This window comes from Octopus bimaculoides, chromosome 1, assembly GCF_001194135.2.
Source record: "Octopus bimaculoides isolate UCB-OBI-ISO-001 chromosome 1, ASM119413v2, whole genome shotgun sequence".
Taxonomy (NCBI): domain Eukaryota; kingdom Metazoa; phylum Mollusca; class Cephalopoda; order Octopoda; family Octopodidae; genus Octopus; species Octopus bimaculoides.
Window position 1 is genome coordinate 5,866,455 of NC_068981.1, and position 6,098 is coordinate 5,872,552.

A 6,098-nucleotide genomic window follows, 5' to 3' on the forward strand; every position below is an offset into this window, starting at 1 on the left:
CAACCAATGTTGGTGTGTTTATGCACCCCGTAAATTCGCAGTTCGGCAAAAGAAACTGATAGAAAAACTACTAAGCTTGCAAAGAATAAGTCCTGGGGTCAATAAGGTGGTGCTCCAGCATGGCCACAGTCAAATGACTGAAACAAATAAAAGAATAAGAATAGATGTAGTTTATATCCATTTAAAAGAAGAAAAGAAAAGAAAATGGAGAAAATGAAGTTAAGATGACCAATAAATAATTATTAACTTCCTTATCTCCATCCTCTTTTCTTCTTTCAAATAGATCTAAATTATATGCTTAATATTTATACCTCTTATTTCAAGGGAATTTCATTACCCCAAACTGCTAGGTTTTGAACCATATTTCCTTGGATTCAGCCATCCGTTCACAAGGTTAACATATCTTCTAATTCAATTTAAATATATATTTTCTGTTTTTAATTATTTGAAATTTTCTCATAAGAAAGAAGCTAGTTTCTATCAAGGATACAAAACTCCATCGTTGGAATGTAGATAACAAAAAACAATGTCACATTTTAAACTTGCGAAAAGTCTTGCAGATTTTTATTGTTCCATTTATAATGTGCATTTACAAGCCCCAGCTTTTCTAGATTGTCTCTTAGGCATTTACTCAAATACCAAGGAGACCAATTATTGTTAGTGTAAATGTGTATTCATAATCTTTGTATAAAAGCTGGATGATTCGAAGCAGCTGTCCATAATTATCCTCTTTCTCTTTGATTTTCAATGACATCTCTATGATGGTAAAATGCTTTTTCTTTTCTGTCCCAAGCAACCATGTTTGGCCAGTAATGCTTGATAGAAGTTTTGATGGGAATGTTCCACCAATATTCCTTGTGTTGATGTTTATGTTTATCACCAATAGCTGGAAAATTCTCCACATCCATGTGTGTGTGTGTGTTTGTCATCATCATCATCCTTTAACCCTTTCGTTACCGTATTTATTTTGAGATGCTCTGTGTTTCTTTCAATTAATTTTAAGTCATCATCGTTTAACGTTCGTTTTCCATGCTAGCATGGGTTGGATGGTTCGACTGGCCTCTGGGAAGCCAAGAGTCTGCACCAGACTCCAGTCTGGTCTATCAGTGTTTCAACAGCTGGATGCCCTTCCTAACACCAACCACCCCAAGAGTGTAATGGGTGCTTTTTTTATGTACCACTGGCACAGGGGCCAGAGGGGGGCTAGCATCGACCACAATTGGATAGTGCTTTTTACATGCCACTGGCACGGGAGCCAGTTGGGGCGAAGTGAAACCGCTATATGGGGACATAAACAAACCAGCATCAGTTGTCAAGTGATGGGGGGGGGGGTAAACACAGACACACAAACATATACTCACACACATATATATACATACATATATATATATATATATTGTATATATGACAGGTTTCTTTCAGTTTCCGTCTACCAAATCCACTCACAAGGCTTTGGTTGGCCTGAGGCTATAGCAGAAGACACTTGCCCAAGGTGCCATGCAGTGGGACTGAACCCAGAACCATGTGGTTGGGAAGCAAGCTACTTACCACACAGCCACTCCTGGCACCATATGAATGTATATAAGTCCTCCAGTAAGTTTTGTTTGGTGGCTTGATCTACACGAAATGGCAACCAACTATCTTGCAAAAAGAAGGACACATTTACAAATGTACACCTGGATACACTATGGCCAAAATAAATGTAACAGTCAAGGATGGAATGTCTTTCATCATAGATTTACTGGATCCTATTGAAACGGGTTAAACAATGACAACAACATGTATGTTTATACAGAAATACACACACAATGTGTTTTCACATATAGAAACATGTACACTCGCACACTCGAGTACTTTGTATTGTTTCTGTAAAAGTTCTATATTGTTGAGATTATTGCTTTATTCTGTCCCAACATTCCACTCTGATTGTTCAGAAGTCGTTCTTTCTGGTCGTTATTTCTGGTCTTTGTGGTGGTAAATTAAGTTTTCCAGTTGAGTGATTAGTAGTGGGATATACATACAATCAAAAATAATTGCTTCAATATTATGCAAATCATTGTTATTAACATAATCCTCATCGTCATAAAATCCACTTTCCATGCTTGCATGAGTTGGATGGGGTTTGTTAAAGCAGATTTTTCTATGTCTGGATGCCTTTCCTGTTGCCAACTCTTGCTTGTTTCCAAGCAAGATAATATTTCTCTGTGACTAGATGTGGTTTTGTAGATTATGTGTGATGTGACACTTGTTAACTGTCATGTGATTTCAAAACAAGGAGAGAGAGAGTGAGAGAGATACACAAGCATAAAAAGCACCCAGTACACTCCGTAATGTTGTTGGTGTTAGGAAGGGCATCCAGCCATAGAAACTATGTCAAAACAGACACTTGGAGCATGTTGCAGTCCTCCGGTTTGTCATCTTCTGTCAAACCACCCAACCCATGCCAGCATAGAAAAGACATTAAATGATGATGATGATGATGATATATATGGTGGGGGCTTCTTTCAGTTTCCATCTACCAAATTTACTCACAAGGCTTTAGTCATCCCAGGGCTATAGTAGAAGATACTTGCCCAAGGTGCCATGCAATGGGACAGAACCTGAAACCGTGTGATTGGGAAGCAAACTTCTCAACCATACAGCCATACCTGTATACCTGTGCCACACAGGTGCGCTGGCACCTGTGTTATTAAAATATTAGCAAATATCTACATTATCAAAATGATGCATCACTTATCTATATCAATATCATTCTCATTATTATTTTATGCTTGGTTTTGAATGGGTTGAACAGGTTGTCATACCCTAAGGAACTTCTTAATTAAAAGGAATTATTTCTAAGCCAAATCAGGGCACCATTTCTCATGGTTTTCTAGTTCTTGACATCGTTTCCTCAGGTTGGATGTTCTTATCCTCAACCATTTCACAATGTCTCCTGGATGTGTTTTACCTTCACAACAGGACATCACTGGTTCTCTTTTCCCTGGTGTGATTAAAGTGTCCTATATACTGCTAAAGAAAAAGAAAAAACTGGATAGTCACGTTTGGAATGGCTGTTATCATACATATGCTTTCTCCGGGTTGACCTGAACTTGGCAGTAATGGTGGAGTGGTTGGTAGTAGGGCTGACAGGAAGATGTGTTATGTAAATAATTTGTCAACAGTTGTCACTGAAGACACGATGCTGGGTCGTTGTGACCTTTTATAAGCATTTGTTTGTTTGCTACAACAACAATAACAACAACAGCAGCAGCAACAACAACAACAGTAACAAGTGCAATAAAACTTTTAATGAATTTTAATGAAGATGATAAACGAGTTGTTAAAATATTTATCGGAATCAATGGTTTGTAGTGGTCTGTTTTTACTGAGATTAGTTTATCTGCCTGTGTGTGTGTGTGTGTGTGTGTGTGTGTGTGTGTGTGTGTGTGTCCCCTGTTGAAGCACATCTATTAATTCCAGTATTCCAAATCCGTATGTGGATGTTGTATTTGTGCAAGGAATACACAAGAGTTAAAAATACTGGGAAATATTTTCTGCGGAGAAATAATATCAAAACAGGAGTGTGGACAAGTTTTTGGTATTATTTATTCACCATTTCATTTGCTTATAAGAGATACAAACTTATACATGCTTTCTGCTATATGTACAATGTTGTAACTCCTATTAGCAAATGAAACACATGTAATGGTGAATACATAATACCAAAACATTGTTCCAATCTCCTGTTTTGATATGTATATATGAATGGTAGATGATGATGATGTAGATGGATGTCCAGGTTAAGAGACAGACGGGTGGGTGTTGAAAAATAGGGATGTAAGTAGGTAGGGTTTTTTTGAGATGTGAAGACTGGGAGAAATGGGTTGATATAGATTGCTAGATGAGTACTGTATGTGTGTATGAGAGTGAGAGAGAGAGAGAGAGAGAGAGAGAGAGAGGTGCCATAGATTGAGTTGAAGAAAGTGATGGTCTCACATTAGTCTTTAATCAAATGTCTGCTGAAGCAGAAATAACCTGAAGCTAAATAACAATTGTCATCATCGTCGACATCATCATCGTCATCGTCATCATCCTCGTCATTGTCATCGTCTGGAATTAAGAATTAAATGATGTATTGTGGTTGTGATGTTTTTGCTTCAAGCATGTATGTTCTGATCAAACCAACAGCGTGTGTATATGTGTGTGTGTGTATGTATGTATGTATTCAGGCGTAGATATATGTATATATTTGTGTGCTTGTATGTATTTATGCACATGTATATGTGTGTATGCATGTATTTGTATGTGTAAGTATCTGTGTGTGTATGTATATCTGTCCATCTATCTCAACAGCCATGTATGCGTGTGTCTATGTGCATGCATTTGTATTTATGCATGTATGTGTATATCTATACACATATACTTGCGTGTGTGTGTGTGTGTGAACACCAATGCTGGCCATGCTATATGTACATTGTGGTTACAAGATTTGGTTTCAGCTGAAATAAAATGTTTCGTTAATTCCAGAAAAGGAGAAAGGTCTCCAGCCATGACCTTTCTGAGGACATCCCAAATTGAGATGGTTGACATTTAACTCAGACTTTTACAGGCCAATTGTATGCAGTGGTGGTGATGGTGGTGGTGGTGGTGGTGGTGATTCCAGAGGACTCTAGTTCTGGGGAAGAAGGACCTGACAGTGAGACATAGTAGAGGCGGTGGGAGGAGGAGGAGAGACAGGTGAACAGAGGTGGAGTTGGTGTGGCAGCCAACTTGTCTTGAAGAGCAGTGACTGTTGTAGTAGTGGTGGTAGAAGAGGAAGCAGGAGGAGGCAACCAAGTTGTTGTGTGTTGGTCTGTTAATGTTTTTGAAATGATATTTGCAGACGCCATGGTGCTACTTTGGTTCATCGGAAGGTGATCTCTAGGCTGCACTGAATGGGTTTACTGCCGAGTGCTGCAGGGCAGGGATGAGAATTAGGATTGCAAAGACTGAAAACGTTGGTCCTTTGAAAAAACTTGTCCCAGTCCACTTTGCTTGTTAGTAGAACTTTATTGAGACAAGTGAAATTTACATATCTTGGGGTCATATTCACAAGTGATAGAGGACACGGGGCTGAATCGGATGCTAGAGTTTCAGGTGCTGGAAAAGTAATGTGCCAGCTTCAGCATTTGATTCATAGAAGAGGAGAGATTGGTAAAAATGCCAAAATCATTATCTTCACCTCAAGCCATGAATCATCATCATCATCATCATCATTGTTTAACGTCCGCTTTCCATGCTGGCATGGGTTGGATGATTTGACTGAGGACTGGTGAGCCAGAAGGCTGCACCAGGCTTCAGTCTCATCTGGCAAAGTTTCCACAGCTGGATGCCCTTCCTAATGCCAACCACTCTGAGAGTGTAGTGGGTGTTTTTCCATGCCACCAGCGCGAGGGCTGGTCAGGCGGTTCTGGCAACGTCTATGCTCAAAAGGTGTTTTTTACGTGCTACCTGCACGGGGCTAGTCCGGCAGCACTGGCAACGACCATGCTCGAACGTTGTTTTTCACGTGCCACTGGTGCATGTGCCAGTAAGGCGACGCTGGCAAGAAATGAATGTTGGGTAATAACTGAAAGAGTATGATTGTGAATAGAAGCAACCAAAATGGGGGTCCCTTGAAGGATCTCTGAAGTAATGTTACTTGACAGGGTGCATAGCTGAGAGATCAGGGTGTTTCTCCAGGTTGAACTGCAACTTCTTTGCATTGAAAGATCCCAGATTTAATAATATGGACGTGGGATTAGAATGTCACAGGAAAGAATTGCAAAACAAATTCTTCATTCTTCAAGCTGAGTCAACCGGCTGAAAACCTAGGGGTAGAACAAGTATGAGATGGTTGGATAAATATGCGTAATTTCAGTTGGCAATGCTTGGGAATCCAGCAGGAAAGTGTAGCAATGGTTGTTTCTGATAGGACCCTATGTGGAGGAGCCTGAGAACTCTATCCCCAAGTTCCTCCCAAAAATAGTTGGCAGAGAAAATGGATGGATGGAAATTACAAAATGACTTTTGTGATATTCTGAAATGCGCTGTTATAGATAGGGAGTTACCTCCCTTGCCTGACATTGTTAACAACG

At 39.6% G+C, this 6,098-nt stretch overlaps 1 protein-coding gene across 1 annotated transcript in view; it reads left to right on the top strand.

Moving 5' to 3' along the window:
* The window catches only part of LOC106875996 (cytosolic 10-formyltetrahydrofolate dehydrogenase-like), a 64,683-nt gene that overhangs the window by 5,490 nt on the left and 53,095 nt on the right, over window positions 1-6,098 (top strand). The gene's annotated exons all lie outside the window — the stretch shown is intronic.